Genomic DNA, 21,682 nt, shown 5'->3' with positions numbered 1-21,682 from the left:
CCTCCCACTCTGCCTCGCTCTCTTCCCTTCTGTGTCTCCATCTCCCACCCATCTTATGCTCCCTCCCTCCCTCCCCAGGCCCCAGTGCAAATACAGTTCCTTGCCGTGTTGGACATGTGATGAAAAAGTGACTGGTTCGCGCGCTCTGCTACACCTCCTATTTCATCATCAGCCGAGCTTTTCTACCCCTTCACTGTATGCATGTCTGTCTCCTCCTCTCGGATTCTCTCTCTCTCTCCCTCTCTCTCTCTCTCCCCCTCTCCTCGTCTTCTCTCTCTGAATCGGTCGCTCCTCTCTTTCTGCTAGAGCCACACGCAAGGGGGAGACTTGAGCTCTGCGAGGGGAGAAAAAAAAAAAAGACAAAAAGTCTGCTGCTATTTCTACAGTCAGGGCCTCCCCGCAGCCCGCCCTGCCATAGATGGATCTTTTTTTTTTTTTACTCACTACTAGCTGGATTTTAACCCTCTGCCTCCAACTAGCTGCACAGCAGCTCTGCAAAACCTGGCAACAAGTGGCTTTTTTTAGGGGCCCTTTTCTTACTTTTGGCACATTGATTTTTGCACCGCTCTGGATTTTTGATCACTTTTCTGCTTTTCTGTTGCTTATTTTCTAAAACTGTACCTCATTTTCCTCTTCTTTTTTTGTTTGTTTGTTTAGTTTTATTAGTTTTTTTTTCCCCCTTGCTGGTTTTTAGCCATGTTTATTTGGTTTCTCTCATTTTGGATCAAAATTTTCCAAGGTGGTGTTTCTCCATCTGATGGGCCTTGATCCACCTGGAATGCCAGGGGCGCCATTTTTGACGGGTAACCTGTTTGTGGTGGTGGGCTTGTGGCCGGGATGTCCATGGATGGCAGTCACAGAGTGACCAGTGTCTCAGTAGGGTATACGTGTGCGTTTTAAAGGAGATGTTTCGTAATCCGCGACTGGCGTGAAGTACCGCACCTTGTTTGTATTTACTCTGCTTCTCCTCCTGTTTCCTCTCCATGTCCTCTCTCCTTCGCTGTCTCCTTGTGTCTCTTTCTCACTCTTGTTCTCTCTCTTTCACGCCGACTCGCTCTCGAGAGCAAATGAGTGGTGCGCTGAGCCGGAGCTCTTACTGGGACAGGTGCCAATTGCAAACAAAAGAAATTAACAGGCAATAAGCGAAGAAAAAAAAAGGGGGGGAAGCGAATTTTCGAATTGCAAGTTGTTGAGATGTCACCAGTAGCTGTGCACGTTACGTCGCCGCATGACCGGTTTGCATTATTGTTGCGTTACGTTATCAAGTATTAAAGTAAAACAGAGGTTTGAATACTTTGCTTCACTTATTCCAGTGAAGGCATTTCACTTGAGAAGAGGGAGGGAGTAATGTGAGAGAGAAGCATATAGACTTGTGAATTATTCATGTGCTCAGCCAAGGCTGAGACTGGACTGGTTGTGCTATTTGCATGCATCAGACATGCTGTTTGTCTGTTTGCTAACATTCCTCATTCAAAGACTTGTTAACTAGCAGCCGGGCTTAGCTGGAGCCTCGCAGACAGCCTCATGGCCTCCTATTGTTTCAGGCCTCACCGGGCCTGGACCCAGCTGGTGGCAGGCAAGCCATGCAGCCCTGAGCTTTGGGTTGAGACTGTGGTTGAAGGAGGGATTTGTGCCTGGAGGTGAGACTGACGTGGGCACTGAGGCTGGAGCTGAGGCTGAGGCACGGCTGTGAACGGGACATTCTGAGGGAAATCATGGGGTTATGCAAGAAGCACCAAACTGGAGCTTATGGCTTTCTCCTCTTCTTGACAGAGATGTGGATCAAAGCGGGAAGAGCTTCCGAACCTCACCGGACATTTAGCGTCTTTGCTCTGGTAACTGGTGAGTAATTTTCATTTAAAATATGCCTATGGATGCATGGTTTCCGATGTACTTTATCAATGTGTTTGCATTTTGGACGTTCAGTTTTCGCAGGAATCCTGTACAAATAAACATCTCGATGAATTTGAGGTCTTTGCACAAAGTTTCTTTTCACCTGAGCGAGCATTTATGCATCTGAATTTAAAGCCCTGCACTTAGAACAGCAGATATCAGAGCGTTAACAGCTATTCTCATGATTTCAAGAACATTTCCTCACTAAAAATTTCTACAAACTCATTCATAGTTTAGCAATACGCACAAAAAAGGCAGAAAAGCACTCTGTTGACCGGATAATCCTACTTTAATGCAATCAGTGAGTAAGTGCAAGGCCACAGTTGTGGAGGTATTTCATATGAGTGATGCTGTCCGAGCTTAGAATGCACTGTATGAAGAGAAGCACGTGGTGCGCTGATCATTTCGATCAGTTTAATGTTTTCAGAAGCTTTTGGAGGACGTCTTAATTTTTACAACTATTTATTTTTAAATGGCAAATTTCTTTGACTTCGTGCTTTTACAGTTTGTACTTGGTAAGCTTATATTTTATTCAAGAAAACGGAATAGAGAATAACTCACCATTTCTTCACCATTTGCTTTTGTATACATAATTTTTGTTAATCGGAGGATTCCTTCATATTTTTTCCCCACTTTTGGATCGATACCTTACATGTCTGAATACAGATTTTACAAGACTTGTGCTTTTGATAGAAGCGCTTTACATACAACTACAGATGCTTTTGTTATTATGTTGATACTAATCGCATTTCTCTTGATTTGATGGAAGAACAAACCTGAATGAGCAACAAACGCAGCAGTTTCACCAACAAGAGAATTTATAAAAAAAAATGACTGTGGATATTGTGAATTTAATGATCAAGATCATGGGAAATCTGTACTGCTTGAATGTTTTTAAGACATTAAAATAGCAAAGTATATTCCCAAGTCTAATGAGAAAAATCTTCTTCGAGGTGTCGCTTGAAAGTATAATCAAATTTGCAGTAAAGCTGTTTTCTGATTGCGTTTTTTGAAAATTGCGGAAATTTTCTAGTTTAATCAACAAAAGTTTGCGTATTTGTCGATCATTCTGCTTTGGATTTCAGATGTGCTGTGTTATGTTGGGTGTCAGGTTTTACATAGAAGATGACTTTTTTTGAAGGACAAAGTCAAAATGATTACTCAAAGCTTTCAAGAGTGAGGCTTACTGTTGCATATGTAGCTTATTATGCTCATTCATATGAATGTAAGCTTTGCTGTACTAGCTGTGGACACATGGTTTTGGCTGGAGGAGTATCTCGCTACTCCACCCCAAGGCCTTTTTGGCACTGAATGGCAGGAGTGCAGTGGAAGGTTGCATGTCGAGAGGCAGATGGCAGGGTTTTCAGCATTTTCTCTCTGTGTGTAAAAGCATACCTACAACAACACAACAGCCTGGTACAACCCACAGTGGGTGCACTGAAGCAAACTAACAGTTTATTGCATCTACACAGCAGAGCTAGCAATGGGACACACACAGACACAGTCACACATACACACTAATACAAATTTACCGTCAAACGTGCGTGTAAATGTATTTGTGTAGTTAATAGTAGTTCATAATAATTGTACTTTTTTTTGTTGATGCTTTCTTGGTGTATGATGTGAGGTTTAGTCAAATAGTTGGTTAGAAGCATTTTTTCATGTAATTACCAACAGCAAAGTGGCTCAAATGGCTTCTTTTAATTTTTAATTTTTATTTTATGTAAATGGAAATATGTACTTAATATAATGCAGAAGCAAAGCAGACACCAAAACTGCATGCCACAGCTACAACACCAAGTTCTCAAACTTGAACTTGACTGTCCTTGAACTTGAATGGGGGAAAAAAATCAACAATTATTCTTAGTCTTAGTATGTTAGTTAAAACATATGGTGCTAACAAAAATCCAACTGAAAAAACGTGGGACATTTTTTAATAGATAAGCAAAAAGAAAGTGTGTGTGTGTGTGTGTGTGTGTGTGTGTGTGTGTGTGTGTGTGTGTGTGTGTGTGTGTGTGTGTGTGTGTGTGTGTGTGTGTGAGGGGGGAAGGGGGTGCACTATGCAAAAGATTATTTGTCATGTTCAGTTATTTTTCTACAATATTCGCAGCAATTCTGTAAGTAATTTATTACTGTTTTTATTATATGTATCATACTGAGGTAACCCTGCTACTTTTAATTTATTACTCACTTATATTTGAGTTTGTCCATGTGAAACTCAAAAATGTCATGACACGTAGTAAAAAGAGAAGAAAATATAAAAACGGACGAATATGTGCACATGTGCACGTCCTCATTTTTTTCTGCCAAGTGTAATTGTTTAAAACAAATCAAAAGTTTGTCCCGTGAAGTTTTTTTGTAAGAACACGTCTTCATAGAGGAAACTAAACAGAAAGCGTAAAAGAAAAATGTGTATGCTAAAACACTGTTTTTAAAGTATTTACATTACTGTAGAGATCAGTTTACGGATGGCTAAGTCACAGCAGCAGCCTTTTTTGGTGTGTGTGTGTGTGTGTGTGTGTGTGTGTGTGTGTTTTTATGGTTTTTATAAGCAGTCTGTGTGTGGCATGATTGAGCATGTGTTTTACTTGTCGGGTGGCATCATGTATATGATATGTATTTATACTTACATATATTATATATATATATATATATATATATATATACACAATAGTATATAAACTGTGTATATATATATATATATATATATTTGACCACAAAACCCTTTTATTATTCCATGGCTTTTCAAGTGTCACAAAAAAATTTATTTATAACTGCGACACTTCTCAGAATTAAATTATTATTAATAATAATAATAGTTGTTCATAATCATTTAGTTCTACCTTTTGAATAGTGTAAAAAAGGCAATTGTTGTATGAAGTATTCTCCAAATGATCATTTATATAGTAGCAGTAATACATAATTTCTTTTGTGTGTAAAATTGCAATAATCTCTTTATACACACTTGGACATTTTCACATTTCTGAATCGTACATAATTTAAAAAAATATGTGTTTCACATCAGCAAGAATACATGGAGTGTAATATTGTTGTCTTTTGTGTTGCTGTTTCATTTTGCACATTTTGATGCTCGTGTGTGTGTGTGTGTGTGTGTGTGTGTGTGTGTGTGTGTGTGTGTGTGTGTGTGTGTGTGTGTGTGTGGTGAGGCAGCCCTGTGCAGACTGCTGTCTGAGTGTTTGAGTTTGAAGTTTTGAGTATGTGGTTGAGGTCGTGTGTGAGTGCTCAGCGTATTCTTACTAGTGCAACTCAGTGAAAATGAGTCATTCATGAGTACAACACAGCAATAAGCCACCGACACAGTGCTTCATTTGTTAAGTGGATAAATTGGTATTTTAGATTATGTGATTTTGTTTCATTTATGAGCTTGCTGTGATGTTGTGAATTTCATCCAATTTCCTCCTGGCTAATATGAAATCCAGATTGGAGTGATGAATGGGGGCCAAGTCACCACTCACTGTAAATATATTTTTGTGCCATAATAATGAAGCCGCTTTGAATTCTGCTGCTTAAAGCGGCTTCAGTGTGCTGTTAAAAAAACAATAAAACTGAGAAAGCCAACATAATGGAAGTTATATTGTATGTCTGAGCTCTCTGGAGAGCTGTCAGGGTTTGGGATTGTGTTGTCCTACTCTGCTGTCTGGGCTTGCTCTACAAAAACGCATGTAGCACTCTTAAGTTGAATGTATTCACAGGTTCACTGTAAAAGTGTTTTCTATGTTTAAAGAATGGAAATTTTCTAGCACGTTTATCTCACTGTTTATTATGTGATCAGATATTTCTTAACTGCATGTCTGTTTCTATTAAACTTTTTACACCACTTTCCCACTTTTTAGTAAATGGTTGTGTATATTAAAGAAAATACATAAAAAAATTAAACCTGATGTGATTTTATGTCGATCTAAAATGAGTTCAAAGCATCAATATATTGATCCATCCTATATTTAGGTGCAGGATTCTTACTGAAGCAGTAACACTATGCAGCAGGTCTGCATAGTTACTGCAGCGCATCTAAAGGTCAAGGTGAATTCCACCAAAACCTGCAATAAAATGCTTTTCACTGTGCTCGTGTAGGCATCGTAGCGCCTTCAACATTACAGTTAGAAAACTTTTAAAAGGGGCCCTTTAGTGCAGCCATGCCGAGTCTCTGTATTAGAAGATGACCAGGCCCCCTGTTGCTCTCCTCAACGTGGAAGAATCCATGAGTGGATCTACAGTGGCCACTACAGGCTGTGGCACACATAGGAGTTACAGTACACGAGAAAGTAGGCCAGGCCTAAACAGAGAGGAGAGAATCTAGAGAAAAAGTCCTCAATGCACGCACACACACACAAAAAAACATATACAAGAATTTTCAGTGTTCTGGTCAACTATATAAGTGCTGAAATTATGTCATAAAAACTAAAAAAAAATTATAAAACGCTGGGGAAAAACCCAAACTATGTATAGATTAACACCTAAGCTGTGTATTGAGGTGTGTTTATCTGCAGCACCACTCCTACTTTATCCGAATTTTATTTTTATGTGGTTATGTTTGGATGTTTCTGCACCGGAACCTTTGTGCAGTCTGTGTCGGTGTGTAGTCCTCGGGCAGTGATTGCAGGCAGGGTGTGAGAGCGGGACTCTGTGATAACACAGCGACCACGAGAACATTCGGTATACTAAAACATACAGACCCATTCGTGTTACAGAGACCATGCGCAACCTCCACGGTTTTGATGCTTGTGTTTGCTTCAGTTTGCTACATTTTTGCGGGGTTGAATGTATCTCCAAGTCTGTGTTTCTGCTCGTGTGTCCTTTCCTGTTTGTGAAGCATGCGCTGCGTTCACGCAAAATCTGGCAGCGCGGCATCTTTTCGAAGGGTTGCGCAAGTTATTTTGCTCGTTCGCTTCTACTTTAACAACGTGAAGCTATCCAAAACTACTGTTTCATTTCTCTAATTCGCCGCTTTCTTCACTTTTTAGTTTGCTCGATCACTGCTGCTCTTTGTCTCTCTCTTTCTGTTCATTTACAAACAGTACCCAGCTACAACACAATGACAGGCACATATGCTGATGCTCTTACATTCATATTCCTGCACCAACAAAAAAAAAATCCTGCTTTTTCTCACCCATCTCATCATACATGGAAGCCATTAGTCCATTACCCTGCAGACTACTGAGGACTGGACTTTTTTTTTTGTTCCTTCCTGTGTTAATCAGGATGTCAGCTGGGAGTGTCACATGTAATTTATCCACAAAACCACAGCAATTCCACAGAGACGGTAAGTACAGTCATAATGACATAATATTGGACTGGGACAAAGTTTCAAGGCATGACAGAAAATTAGAATTTTCCTCCCCTGTACGTATCCCTCTTTTTTTTTTCCTCCAGACATTCTGTAAGTAAAAAAAATGCTTTACACCATGAGCAAAAGTTTGTGTTTCTTTTTTCCCCTCAATTGGACAACTCTCACATTTGAAAACTGTTTTCTCATGAGAGTTTGTTAGAAGTTTGACACATGTAATATCTGAGCATTGTAAATACTCATTGTTTTTCTCTTCCTGCCCTAATCAAACGCACTGAGGCTGTAATACACAGCATCACGTGCGAGTGTCTCTCGGCACACATCGTCGGGACAGATGCTTGTTTTATGTACCTGCCAGGCAAAGCGATATTCCAGATAATGCTCAGCTGCACCCACTCGGTTTTTTCTTTTCCAGCACTCATATATTTCTTCAGCTTTTGGCCTCTGCTGTCGCCAAGGCAATTTAGTCCGAGAAAAACTGCAGAATCAGCAACCTCGTTCCACTCGGAGGTAAAATTGGAAGTGTTGAAAAGCCTCGCCTGCAACCCTTCCCCCCCCCCGACTATCAAAATACTGTAAATCCCTTTCCTTCAGCTCACCTCCACTCCATCACTTTCTACTGCTCGTCACTGATGAGCTAAATTATGTTGGCTGCATTTACTGTTGGCAACGTTTAGTGAACTGGATTGGTTTGGGCTGGGGTTTTTTTTGGTTTTTTTGCTCATTTTGTTTGACTACACTTTCTGCTGACTTGTGCCATGTATTACAGCAAATACAGCACTTGATGTTTATGTAATGTGCATATACTCAGGTTTCCTCGCTTGCAATCACCAAAAGGTTTTAGAATTTCGAGTGAAGTACGACAAAAGCCTCCATACCAACACAAAACCCACCGACATAATGTATGTGTAGTTTTCTTTCTATACTCACAGCCATTCATGTGGTATATTCTCATATCATGTTGACTGTCCCATCTGCACACACACAGCCAGGTTCGTGAGTCATCAACATGTATATGCACACAAACAGCATACCCACACATGCACAGAGTGCAGTGGGTGCACAGCTCGGACATGAATCTCTCTCCGTGGAGGCTGGAGGAGTTGGGTTACTCATGATCCCATAAACATGTGCTGGCAACACTCCGAGGTACTGCACTGTAATTACAAACGTTAGAAACAATATATAAAAGACCCTTTGCCCGACAAGGCCGTGCTCCGCGTTGCAATTAGCATCCGTGTCCAGAATTATCACCCTTCGGCAGCTGCCGCCGCACCGAGTGAAAGCCTTAAATCGGCAGCGTCCTCCTGGGCCCGCGAAATTGTCACATTTGCTCTTTATTCTCTTCTGCGCTTATTTTTTACTTGCGCAATCTGAGATTTGGCTAACAACGCCTACCTCTGTCGCCTCGCTTCCTTTTCCACCTCCACGTGATGGCGTCACATGTGCACGACACACGATAACCAAAAAGCTACCTTGTACATTAACTCTGCGCAGCCCGCACATGCCCTCTTCTGCGAACCGAGCATACTGTGCTGCATGTGTAAAAGAAAAAAACGAAAAAAGACTTATTAGACTCACAAGTACGTGCAGATGCACCACTTCACCCACGCACATGACACTGTGGGCTTTCGGTAACACGGTGTGCCAAAGCGTGCACATGTATGCAGCGAGTGGGCGCTACCGGGCGAGGCCGAGGCCACCGAGGAGATTGTGTGTGTGTGAAGTGTGCGGGTGTGTTGGTGTAGGGTGAGCATGCGGCAGTAAGAGTTGGCCGGTGTACAGGCCAGCAGAGAGGGTCCGGTGTGTTACATGTTTCGCTAATGAGCTTCCTTGGCCAGGCAGAAGTGTAGGGTGAGCTTATTAGTGAACAGGCTACAGAGAAAAGACCCTACAGCCCTCTGCCGCTGCTACTGCTGCTGCTGGCTACTCAACCGATCAGGCTCTCTGTCTCCGCTCCTCTCGATTGTGTTTTTCACTTCCTCTCTGTTTACGTTGCTGTAAATTGTCTCTCACTCCATTTCTCCCCCCCCCTCTCTGTCTTTCCTTCTCGTAGGCAGTGAGACAGTTTTGATCTCCAAGCGCAAACAGTTTTGGCCAGAGAGAGAAATTATGCAAACACACACTGGCGATTGTAAGTACCCCAACGTGTTAGAAATGTTTTGGGCTTTTTTTGTACAGGATGATGTATTCTCATGCTGTTGGATTGTCTTGCATTTCAATTTCATTGAGATAGGGGCCTGTAATTAAACGCTGTGCAGATTACGTCTCCGCTTTGTCTACATGTATTTTCTTTCTCTTTGTGAGCCTGGAACAGATTAAAATCATAATGTGTTGGGCCTTTATCCCTTTTTTTAGAAAGGCCAAGGTCCCGATGGCTTTATTAGCGCAGCACATTAAGAAAGAAAAAACAAACAAAACAAAGATAATCTTTTCGCGCACATGCGCAGAAAACACTTATCCGAACTGCCTGCTAGGCAACGACTTGACTCTCCCTCTCTCTCCCTATGCATGGTCCTGAAACTGTTGGAAAATGGCTTCCACTCTGTGCCTTCCAGCTCTCAGCTCCCTGCCGCCATTTTGTGCATCGCTGCCAAAGTAGTCAGGTAGCAGAAGAACAGAGTAAAGTGGGAAAGAACAAAGTGGGTGCAACTGGATGCTGGGTTCAGGGGAAAAAGGGGGGAATAAAGTCTAATAAACTGTGAAAAGGTGTGCAAATTGAGGAAGAGTAGCGCTCTAATGTACAGTGACAGGACCATTAGCGTGCCTATTTCTTATGGGGAAATGTTTTAATTGTTGTTGGCTGATTAGATAAAAATCAAGCGGCCTCCACTCTGGATCACTTCCAGCTCCTCTTTTCAACAAGCTGACCTCGAGTGGACACCATAAACAGGGCCTTTTTTTTCATAGGGGCAAATGTGCGCTGGCAGTGGCCACAGTTGTGTCGCACCCTTGCGCGTTGCCTCCAAGCCCCGCCTGCTTTCTCTCAACATAACCTGCTGTCTTGTAGCTATTTAAAGCCAGTGAATGGATAAAATCTTTAACCTCTGCTTTTTAACCTGTCTCCACCCTAACCACAGTGCACCGAGCTGGAGCTTCAGCCCATAACTGCGGCTGTATTGTACGGACTTAGTAACCCCAGGCACCACCCTGCAATCTATAGCTATAGTGACTGGCTGCCTGCGGCTCTGGAATTCTGTGTGCGCTCCACGTTTGATTATAAGTGCAGATTTTATTAAAGCCCTTCTCTCATTTACAGCCCACAGACACTAAAGCAGGTGTTCAGTAGGTGTATAAAGCTCTCTTGATCCCCCACTACAAGTCTGAAATGACACACACCATTTCTTTTTTTTATTTTTGTTTGCTTTGCTTCTGGGACTGTTTCAGGTTAACAGCCCAGTATTGCAACAGCGAGTTAAAGAAAAGAAGAAGAAAAAGTCCGGGGTTGGGAGAAAAAAAGTCATACATAATATAATTATTGTAAAGTCATAAAAGCAGAAATTATGTTAGAAAAAGCAAAATTGACCTAAAAAGCAGAGGGAAAAAAGACTTGCTTGAAATTGCAAGGTTGGATGAACCTCATCGCACCAGCTCCAAGAACTTTGTTATACATGTGTGGGTGTGTGTGTGTGTGTGTGTGTGTGTGTCGTGTGTGTGTGTGTGGTGTGTGTGTGTGTGTGTGTGTGTGTGTGTATGTGTGTGTGTGTGTTGTGTGTTGTGTGTGTGTGTGGGTGTGTGTGTGTGTGTGAAGAAAGGGGCTAAAGTGTTCCACGGAAAAACAGCAAACATCAGCTACATTGTAAATGACCAGAAATGAGCAGATTGACACCATTCATCGGGTTGTACCTGTTAATAGCGTCAAGTGTTATAAAACCTCCCTCACTGTATCATTGTGCCTCACTGCTGCCATGTAACTGATTTAGACAGTAGGTGCAAAATATAGCAGAGGTCCCTCTGGCAGTAAAACCTGGCCTATTTAGGCCTGTCACATATACGTTCTCTATGAGACAGCCACTCAGTCAGCGGCAGCTCCGAATGCACTCTGTCCCCTTTGACTGCTCACTCCTTAATCTGCCCATGTGCTTGCATATGGGACAGAGAGGCCTCCATGCTGTGTTTGTAGTATGAATTATGAATCCTGTTGCATAACCGCGGCCTGCTTGTAGGGCATATCACTACAACATCTACCCAGAGACCAAAGCTTGAATACATTTACCGGCCTAGACCTCTTGGAAATAATACTGTGAAGCTGTGCCTGCCTGCATTTGTTTATGGTTATATGGAGCAGATGGCCATGCAACAGGGTCACGTAGTCACGCACTGGCTGCCTCACTTGTACTGTCACACGCACAAACCCCTATAGACAGAAACGTAGCAATCTTCAAAGCATTGAAGGCGATTGAAGGCACAGCAGTTCATTCAGTCATTTTTCTTTTATACCTCACTGTTTAGGTGTGGGTAGGTGTGTGTGTGTGTGGGGGGGGTATTAAAAGTTGTTATCAGGGTATATAACTGTATATTCCCATTTATGCTGGCAGCTATCCTGGAACTGTAGGAACTGGTGCTAAAACCTTCTGCCAAATCAATGCTAACTATGGTTGACTGCGCTGCATTTACAGCGTTAGATTTCAGCGGTGAGCCTGACTAAACGCAGCTGTAGCCTGAGAGTTACAGGCTCTTGAAGGTTACAAACTGTGCAGATCCCCGTCTGCCTGCTCTGGCCTGCTGTCTGTCAGCTGAAGTTCATATTCAGGGAGAAAGGTATTTGTTCAACCCTCTAAATATAGCTGGTGACAGATGCCGCTCAAAGGGGCACTGCCCATTTGAAAGGGGCCCTGCGAGCAGGCCGGCGCTGAACACAGTGCATGTAGACGTGTCAGAGCTATAGCCTTCCTCTAATAGACAGAGGCCTTGCAGGTCACCAGCAGCCACATGGCAGTGCACATTTCACCAGAGCTCTTTAGAGTGGCAATACGAAGATTAAGACTTTGACTTCGATGAGCAAAAAAAGGTTACTTTTTTGTATTTTTATACATTTATTTAACTCGGTATCAACGTAACCCACTATGGGAAACTAACACAGTTCAAGTTTCTTAAGACCTGTATCTATAAAAATGCCAGTGTCCTAAGAAGAAGAAGGTGAGGGAGCATACATAGAAATAACCCCACAAAGCATAACGTGAGCGTTAACATCATTTTAAAGTGAAATCATGTACTTCTGTACCACCTATGCAAAATAAAACCAACCATCCACCTTTGAATAAATAATAAATTCTCATTGTTAAGTGCCCTCTGATAACTGTAATTTTGAATGTCTTGAGCAATAATCTGTAGAGTCATTGAAAACATAGACAGGCACCATTACTCAGGGGGCCCAGATTTGCGACAGTGTGAGACACCTGCTTTCAAGCTTTTTTTCTGGGTAGACCTTTGTCTTCAATTCAATTCAATTTTATTTATATAGCGCCAAATCACAACAAAAGTCGCCTCAAGGCGCTTCATAGATACAGAGAAAAACCCAACAATCATATGACCCCCTATGAGCAAGCACTTTGGCGACAGTGGGAAGGAAAAACTCCCTTTTAACAGGAAGAAACCTCCGGCAGAACCAGGCTCAGGGAGGGGCGGCCATCTGCTGCGACCGGTTGGGGTGAGAGAAGGAAGACAGGATAAAGACATGCTGTGGAAGAGAGACAGAGGTTAATAACAGATATGATTCAATGCAGAGAGGTCTATTAAACATAGTGAGTGAGAAAGGTGACTGGAAAGGAAAAACTCAATGCATCATGGGAATCCCCCGGCAGCCTACTCTATTGCAGCATAACTAAGGGAGGATTCAGGGTCACCTGGTCCAGCCCTAACTATATGCTTTAGCAAAAAGGAAAGTTTTAAGCCTAATCTTGAAAGTAGAGATAGTGTCTGTCTCCCGAATCCAAACTGGAAGCTGGTTCCACAGAAGAGGGGCCTGAAAACTGAAGGCTCTGCCTCCCATTCTACTTTTAAATACTCTAGGAACAACAAGTAGGCCTGCAGAGCGAGAGCGAAGTGCTCTAATAGGGTGATATGGTACTACAAGGTCATTAAGATAAGATGGGGCCTGATTATTTAAGACCTTGTATGTGAGGAGCAGGATTTTGAATTCAATTCTGGATTTAACAGGAAGCCAATGAAGGGAAGCCAAAACAGGAGAAATATGCTCTCTCTTTCTAGTCCCTGTCAGGACTCTTGCTGCAGCATTTTGGATTAGCTGAAGGCTTTTCAGTGAGTTTTTTGGACATCCTGATAATAATGAATTACAGTAGTCCAGCCTGGAAGTAATAAATGCATGAACTAGTTTTTCAGCGTCACTCTGAGACAGGATATTTCTAATTTTAGAGATGTTGCGCAAATGGAAGAAAGCAGTCTTACATATTTGTTTAATATGTGCGTTGAAGGACATGTCCTGGTCAAAAATGACTCCAAGGTTCCTCACAGCGTTACTGGAGGCCAAGGTAATGCCATCCAGAGTAAGAATCTGGTTAGATACCATATTTCTAAGCTTTTCAGGGCCGAGTACAATAACCTCAGTTTTATCTGAATTAAGAAGCAGAAAGTTAGCGGCCATCCAGGTCTTTATGTCTTTAAGACATTCCTGCAGTTTAACTAATTGGTGTGTGTTATCTGGCTTCATGGACAGATAGAGCTGGGTGTCATCTGCATAGCAGTGAAAATGTATGCTATGTCTTCTAATGATGACTGCCTAAGGGAAGCATGTATAATGTAAACAGAATTGGTCCTAGCACTGAACCCTGTGGAACTCCATAATTAACCTCAGTGTGTGAAGAGGACTCTCCATTTACATGCACAAACTGGAGTCTATTAGATAGATATGATACAAACCACTGCAGTGCAGTACCTGTAATACCTACAGCATGTTCTAATCGCTCTAATAGGATATTATGGTCGACAGTATCGAACGCTGCACTGAGGTCTAGCAGGACAAGCACAGAGATGAGTCCACTGTCAGAGGCCATAAGAAGATCATTTGTAACCTTCACTAAAGCTGTTTCTGTGCTGTGATGAGCTCTGAAACCTGACTGAAACTCTTCAAATAAACCATTCCTCTGCAGATGATCTGTTAGCTGTTTGACAACTACTCTTTCAAGGATTTTTGATATGAAAGGAAGGTTGGAGATTGGCCTATAATTAGCTAAGACTGCTGGGTCTAGAGATGGCTTTTTGAGTAAAGGTTTAACTACAGCCAGCTTGAAGGCCTGTGGTACATAGCCGATCATTAGAGATAGGTTGATCATATTTAAGATCGAAGAATTAATTAATGGCAGGACTTCTTTGAGCAGTTTTGTAGGAATGGGGTCTAAAAGACACGTTGATGGTTTGGAGGAAGTAATTATTGAAGTTAACTCAGAAAGATCAATTGGAGAAAAAGAGTCTAACTTAACATCAATGGTACTAAGAGTAGCTGTAGATAATATTACATCTGTGGGATGATTATTGGTAATTTTTTCTCTAATGATAAAATTTTATTTGTGAAGAAGTTCATGAAGTCATTACTAGTTAGCGTTGAAGGAATTGTTGGCTCAACAGTGCTCTGACTTTTTGTCAGCCTGGCTACAGTGCTGAAGAGAAACCTGGGGTTGTTCTTATTTTCTTCAATCAGTGATGAGTAGTAAGATGTTCTGGCTTTGTGGAGGGCTTTCTTATAAAGCAACAAACTATTTCTCCAGGCTAAATGATGATCCTCTAAATTTGTGACACACCATTTCCTCTTCAGCTTACGAGTAATCTGCTTTAGACTATGTGTTTGAGAATTATACCACGGAGTCAGGTACTTCTGATTTGAGACCTTAGTTTTCACTGGAGCTACAGTATTCAGAGTCATATGTAGTGAGGAGGTAGAATTATTAACAAGATAATCGACCTCTGTTGGGGTAGCATTCAGGTAGCTGCTCTGCTCTGTATGTTGGTACAGGGCATTGAAGATGATAACAGTGGGTGGATTACATTCTTAAACTTAGTTACAGCACTTTCAGAAAGACATCTACTGTGATAAAGTCTGCTCCCCACTGCTGTGTAATCAATTATTGTAAATGTAAATGTTATCAGGAAATGATCAGACAGGAGAGGGTTTTCAGGAAACACTGTTAAATGTTCAGTTTCTATGCCATATGTTAAAGGCCCCTTTCAAGTTAAGTGGTGGGTGGGTTCTTTTACATTTTGAGAGAAGCCAATTGAGTCTAATAACAGATTAAATGCCATGTTGAGGCTGTCATTTTTAGCATCTACATGGATGTTAAAATCACCCACAATAATTATTTTATCTGAGCTGAGCACTAAAATCAGATAAAAAGTCTGAGAAATCAGACAGAAACTCTGTGTGAGGCCCAGGTGGACGATATGTGATAACAAGTAAGACTAGTTTCTGAGTTTTACAGCTGGGGTGGGCAAGGCTAAGCATCAGGCTTTCAAATGAATTAAAAGTCCGTTTTGGTCTTGCTGTGCATCCTGCAGCCTGTGTGTATATGCATGCAAATGTGTGGATGTTTCTTTGTGTCTGTGCAATTGTACACTGCGTGAGAGAGATGAGAAGCAGCTGGCAAGGTTGGGCTGAGTGGTGTGGGAAACCCCTGCTGTGTACATTGTCATTACAGTGATTGGGGTCTCATTTGTTTTTTACCCCTAGAGTTGGGGCCGCAGGGCCACACTGGAATGAGCTAAGTTTGCCTAATCCAGCCCTCCTCACCTGGCATGTTTATGGCTCTGCTGCGGGATGGAGGGGTTGGAGGGGTATAAGTCAGTGGGGCCAGTTCATCTTGCAGTCTTACAGGCAGACACACACTTTAACCACGTTGGCGTGAGTACATGCACACTTGCACATGTATGCATTTGCTCATCTGCATGCACAAACACCACAAGTGTCAAGTGCGTTCAGTGCACATGCGCTAATGTGTTCTTGCAGCATCACAAACACGCGCTATGCACACACTGTACATTCAAACTTATTGATGTGAACTTTGAACTCCCTGTTCTTTCATTCCTAACACACACTTGCACAAGGTTTGCAAGCTCAGTATCTGCCTCATGCAGAGGTGACGGGGAGGTCAGCCTGTCTGACTTTGAGCAGAATCCCCCTGTGGCTTGCCCCAGCCATTCCCCCTGGCATGTGTAACAGGACCTGCCCAAGCAGCCTCTCCTCTTCCCCCAGCTCCTGTCCTCCTCCTACTGCTGCCTGCCCCTTGGCCCTGGTATAAATAGATGGGTCATGACTGCTGTGCTATCTGTATCGAGGGTGGTGGGGGGTGAATAGTCCACCCTGTCTATCTACAAGATTCCTCGTGTCTGCACCACTTCTGCTGCAGCAGGACATAAAAAGAAAAACAGGTATTTCTGACCACATCATTTGTGACTAGAGACTGTACACTAATGTCACCATGTTGAGTGTGTATGGGTGTACTTGCAAAGTTGAACTATAGTGTAGTGTGTGAGTGATCTTTTTACCCTGAATACAATGTTTTTTATAGATATTATTGTATTTTCTTTTTTTCTTTTTTTTTTACCCATCAGGATTTTTGTACATGAGGAAGACCCTCCAGTGGTGTAGTGGTTAACACATATGCTTGGGAAGTCAAAGGGCACTTGTTCAGTTCCAGCTGGAGACATACATCCCTTTCGGGCTTGTATCTAGCATCTAACTCTGACAAAGTATGCAGAGCCGCCTGCTGTGGTGACCCCTTGTGGCAAGTAAGAAGCTTTTTGTTTTATTTTATTATTCTTGAAGGTTGGCCTGGTAGTTTTTGGTTATCAAACAAACGGTTAAATGAATGCTATAGAAAACCTGTGTCCACATTGACTTTCAGTACAGATGATGTAGTAATTGTCTGATTAGATATTAGCCAATAAGTAAGCATATGATTTCAAATTTACCGCTTGAAATTTCGTGCTACTTGCAGATCTCGTCGGTTTGACTAGGTCACTGGATATGCAACATAGTTGTACTTGTGCGTCGTAAACTTTATTACATCTTTGGCCAAAAGTTAACTATTTGCCTCTATACATAAGTATCGAAACACAAAATGCAAATTGCATGACTTTAATGAACTTTGTAGATCCTTCTGAGTGCCAGAAATATCCCCTTGCAGTAAAAACTACATTGCTAGTGCTACTGCACTGTCACCTCTAGCTTTTATGGTGAAACATCAGAAGTCAGTCTTGACTGTGACCAAATAAAAGGCGAGAAGGTTTAAATATTGATTTTACTGTTGTAGTGGTTTGTATTATCATTTATTTATTTTAGGTAAATGAAGAGCATTTAATATATGCTAACATTTCTTTCTGTAACCATCTTTTATGTCGGTGATACAATGTTGTTGAGGTTAATACTGCTGCCTCACAGCCAGAAGGTTCTGGTAATAAACCACAGTATATTCATGCTGGTATGTTCTATAAGCGCAGAATAGATGAGATACAGTAAAGCTTTGAGTGGTCAGTAAAACGACAAAACATGATTGAAATTTGTAATTTGCAGGAATGAATAATAAGAATCTGAGGTTGGATATTACATTAAAGTGGTCTTTAAAAAAAATCTACCCACTCGCTGACCTTAAACCACCAGAACCTCAAAGATCAGGTTGCAAGGTTATAGCTGAACTGATTGGCAATGTAGCACTTAGACTCAAGTGTGATTAAGTTAAAGTGAGTTTTTAAGCAGCGCCTAGCTTTGCTGTGAACACTGTGTGAAAATATGATTAGATAAATCAGCAAAATGTTTTACCTTACTTCCTTTTTCCAAGCTTATGTGCATGTGTTTCAAACTGTGACCTTCTGTATGAGATTTGGTTTCACGTGTGCATCCATATATGTGTTTTATGGGACATTGTGAAGCAAAGATGTGCAGAAAGCAGAACTTGAGCTGAGGGAAGTGTGAGGCTGAAGCAGTACTTTAGTTACAGAGCCAGCTTGTTGAGTTTGCACGACAACCAAAGAAGAGTTCCAGATTGTCCTCTATAACTGCGGTAAAAAAAAACAAGTGTGCAACATGAGTATGGACCTGTGGGTGTGTGTATATATGCTTGCATTTCATGTTAGTTCTCTACAGTACATGTGCGTGGGTGTAAGCGTGAATATTTTCCTGTCACTGGAAGATAGCAACTGGCTCTGACTTCACTTGAAAATGATATTTTTCATTATTTATTGGTCGGGACCCCAGGGTCATATACTATATTAGATTAAAGTATGTTCAATCAGCAGATGTAGAGGACAATGTGTCTTGACCCTACATTATGAAGTCTGGGCCCCGCGCCACAGAGAGTTTTGCAGGACTGCACAATAAAATGAGGTATATGCTTTAGCATACGGTTTTCTCTATGATTTAGGTCCTAAAATCATTGCAAGTTGAGCTCTGTAGTGGAGTTAATTATGCGAGCTCCGTTTGTCATTACTAAATGTGTGTGCAAATGTATATGTGTGCTAACTGTAGGTTGCCATATTTCTTCTCTCAGGTTGTTTCTGTCTGCAAAGTATCTGTTTAGTCCTTTTGTGTCTGTTATACTGTACAGGTGTGTGCCTGCGCATATTTACAACCCACAGCTCTATGGTGTAAGTAAGGTGGTGTTGAATAATGCAGGGAACCTCAGACTCACCACTGAGCAGACGCAATGGGGCCTCTCAGCTCAAGACATACTGCTTTGTATTGTGCTGTGCTGTACACTTCTGTCTTCCCAGTACATTAGATTATATACAGTAATCAGCCGACTGTATGGCACAAAACACGCACAATGGTGTGGTTTTATCAAAGAACACATGAGCATGAACCGCACTGTAAATAAATATAACCCCCATATACAAACTGCAAGCAAAGCCAGACACGTCTTCACCCAAAGGTCCAAAATGCAGCGTTTGAACTGGCTGCAGTGTTTGCAATTGATCTCACATATGTCAAATCTAAAAGTCATCATGCAGGAGTATTTTTCTGTTTCCCCTTTTGTCTTTGTTGCAGAAGTAACAGATTTTCCCTCTTGGGTTTTTCCACATGGAGACTACCTGACATGCTGCTGAAACCATGATGGAGGGAGGAGGTTATAGGCCAGTGGGCCCTTCCAGCCCCTTTTCTCGATGCATGTTATATAGCAGGTGAGAAACATTAACGGAGGCAGCAGCAGCTGCAGACCTCTGCTCCACACATGTGGGCCAGGATATGAGCTAGCTTGAGCTCTCCCACTCTCAACTTTAGTGAGCAAGGTTATCGCTCAGAACCACAGGAAACAGTGCTGCCAAACTGGAAACAGCATAGCTCTGTTTAATATACGTTACTTTGAACACTGATCTTAATAGTATATAGGTTTGCCAGAACTTGATCTAAAATGATATTTGCTTATTTGTCATGTGACTGGCCACACCCACCCTAGCTTCTAAAAGCTATGTGATATTTGTGAATATAATAATGTTTCTGAGTGTTTTTGAGGTTAGCGTGTTTGCTATACAATGTTCATTATGAATATACCATTTAAGTTATTTACTGGTTGCATTTGAATATGGAAATGTCTTGGCTGCGCAATTTGCTTGAGACATGTGTGCCTTGTTGGGTCATTTGAATTACCCCCCTCAGCCCGGGCCATGAACCCGGAGACCCAGTTGTCACATTGTGTTTTGAGCGCACAGACTCTGGCCGCGGTGGTGAGGTGTCCCAGAGGAGAGTGGCATGTTTCTGTGAATCATAACCGCTGTTCTGTGTTCAGTGAGCCGTGTCAAAGCGGATTACCTGCATGAACGGGGACCTGAAAGGACTTTGTTTTTAAAGACTGTCCTTTGGGGTGAGGTAGTAGGTTGTATAGTTTTAGGGTCGTACCCTTCCTGTCAGATAACTATACAACTTACTGTCTTTCCTGAAGTGGCTGTAATGTCGTCAGATGCCTTTGGTGGAGTGCACGGATCCAGATCGACGCACTGCTTGCTAACGGCTCAGTAGCCCGAGTTTGATAGCAGAAAGTTATTAAGGACTGTAGCCGCTTTGTGGAAGTCGTTGATTGCCAATAAAGTACAACTGTGTTTTCATTGTAAGCATTCATTCTTTTTGTTTAAAACACAACAACAGCAAAAATGTCCTCTTCATATCTCAGCAGACACTTTGCGCTGCATAATCGTTTCCAAAGGTTGCTCCTGTTTAGCCGCCAGTCTCTTTGTTCATTTTCTTTGCACTTGTAAAAATCTAAAAGAAATCATCACAATTTGGGGGGTTTTAGTAATTAAAACTCGACAAAAATTTCAGTGTTTGCTTTTCATGTAGGTATGGTTTTTGTCAAATTCTGTATATTCATTTACAGATTGTATATGTCATCACAACGCTTTTATCATTACCAAAGATTTTACCCAGCCTGTAGGCCCTTTACTGATGTTCGTACGGGGTGAGGTAGTAGGTTGTGTGGTTTCAGGGTAGTGATTTTGCCCAATCAGGAGATAACTATACAACCTACTGCCTTCCCTGAAGGGCAGCAATACTTCACCATTCACACACATCAGGAGGCATTTTGTTCATATCATTAAAAAAAACTCCATATTGACAAACTAAACCACATGAATCACCTGAGTCTAAGAAATTTTATACAAAGATGTCAAATCAGACGATAGCAGCGGAAGGAACCAGCAGGTAAAGTCTGTGCAGTAAGGAAAATGTCTTTGACTCAGATTTTTTTTATTTTTTTGCTTCAAAATTAATAATAAAAAATAAGGTGATTGATCATTGCTCCTTGGTGTTCTTTTCTTTGGTTTATTCTCTCATCGGATGTTTCAAACTTTTGAAGCTCCTTTGGTTTTCAAACTATCTTCCTGAGGTAAACTTTACATACAGTTTACATACAGTGCTGGTCTCTTATGGGAAAAGGCAGAACTTAAACGGCACTATGCAAAATCGTGGAACGCCATTGGTCTGTTCTGACCTCTTTATCTTTCGAGAAATATTGGAAACACAAGTGGCATCCTGGGATCAGCTGGGGACCTCGGTGTGTTCTAAAACTCCAGAGCACAAGATATGGAAAGAAGAACCTTGGCACTACAGGGGGCTGAAGCATATGGTAGTAGATGGTGTTCTCTTTCTGGCCAGCAGCACATATAAATACACACACACACACACACAGATGGATAACAAGGTGAGTGCCAGCCGCTATCCCAACGTGGACATCAGACATAGCTCACTGTCTGAGACTGCAGCCCGGTATCTCATATCAAGGTCAGGCTTGAGGTTGTCACTCACAGCGAGAGTTCCTGCACACCCTTGGATTTTTTTAGCCAGTTGTCACATAACAAGTGACAGCTTTGCGCAAGAAGCAACTATTTCTCATTTTTGACATAATCCAGTCCCTACAGGCACTAAAACTCCAGCGTGTTGCACTGCCACCTGTATATCATTTCCTATGTCAGAGTTTCACACATATCAGACGTTAGCAGCCATGCTGAGCTTCTTGTGCAGCCACCAGATGTCTCTGACACAAAGAG

The 21,682-nt window shown here is 41.9% G+C and overlaps 1 long non-coding RNA gene across 6 annotated transcripts in view; it reads left to right on the top strand.

Moving 5' to 3' along the window:
* LOC102292374 overlaps positions 1-20,928 on the top strand; it is a 47,759-nt gene extending 26,831 nt beyond the window's left edge. For 3 of the 6 annotated variants that reach the window (XR_006054664.1, XR_006054660.1, XR_006054663.1), the window contains exons 2-4: positions 1,774-1,842; positions 9,255-9,332; positions 15,879-20,928. This is a non-coding gene — a long non-coding RNA (uncharacterized LOC102292374). Of the gene's footprint in view, positions 1-41; positions 1,843-9,254; positions 9,333-15,878 lie in introns of those variants that run through there. The other 3 variants (XR_006054661.1, XR_006054662.1, XR_006054659.1) reach the window with 3 other exon arrangements.
* Positions 20,929-21,682: the final 754 nt, after the last annotated feature.

Source organism: Haplochromis burtoni, unplaced genomic scaffold (assembly GCF_018398535.1).
Source record: "Haplochromis burtoni strain Fernald_Lab_line unplaced genomic scaffold, NCSU_Asbu1 Contig_104, whole genome shotgun sequence".
NCBI classification, from domain to species: domain Eukaryota; kingdom Metazoa; phylum Chordata; class Actinopteri; order Cichliformes; family Cichlidae; genus Haplochromis; species Haplochromis burtoni.
The sequence above is the reverse complement of the archived record's forward strand: the minus strand, read 5'-3'. Positions and strand labels throughout refer to the sequence as shown.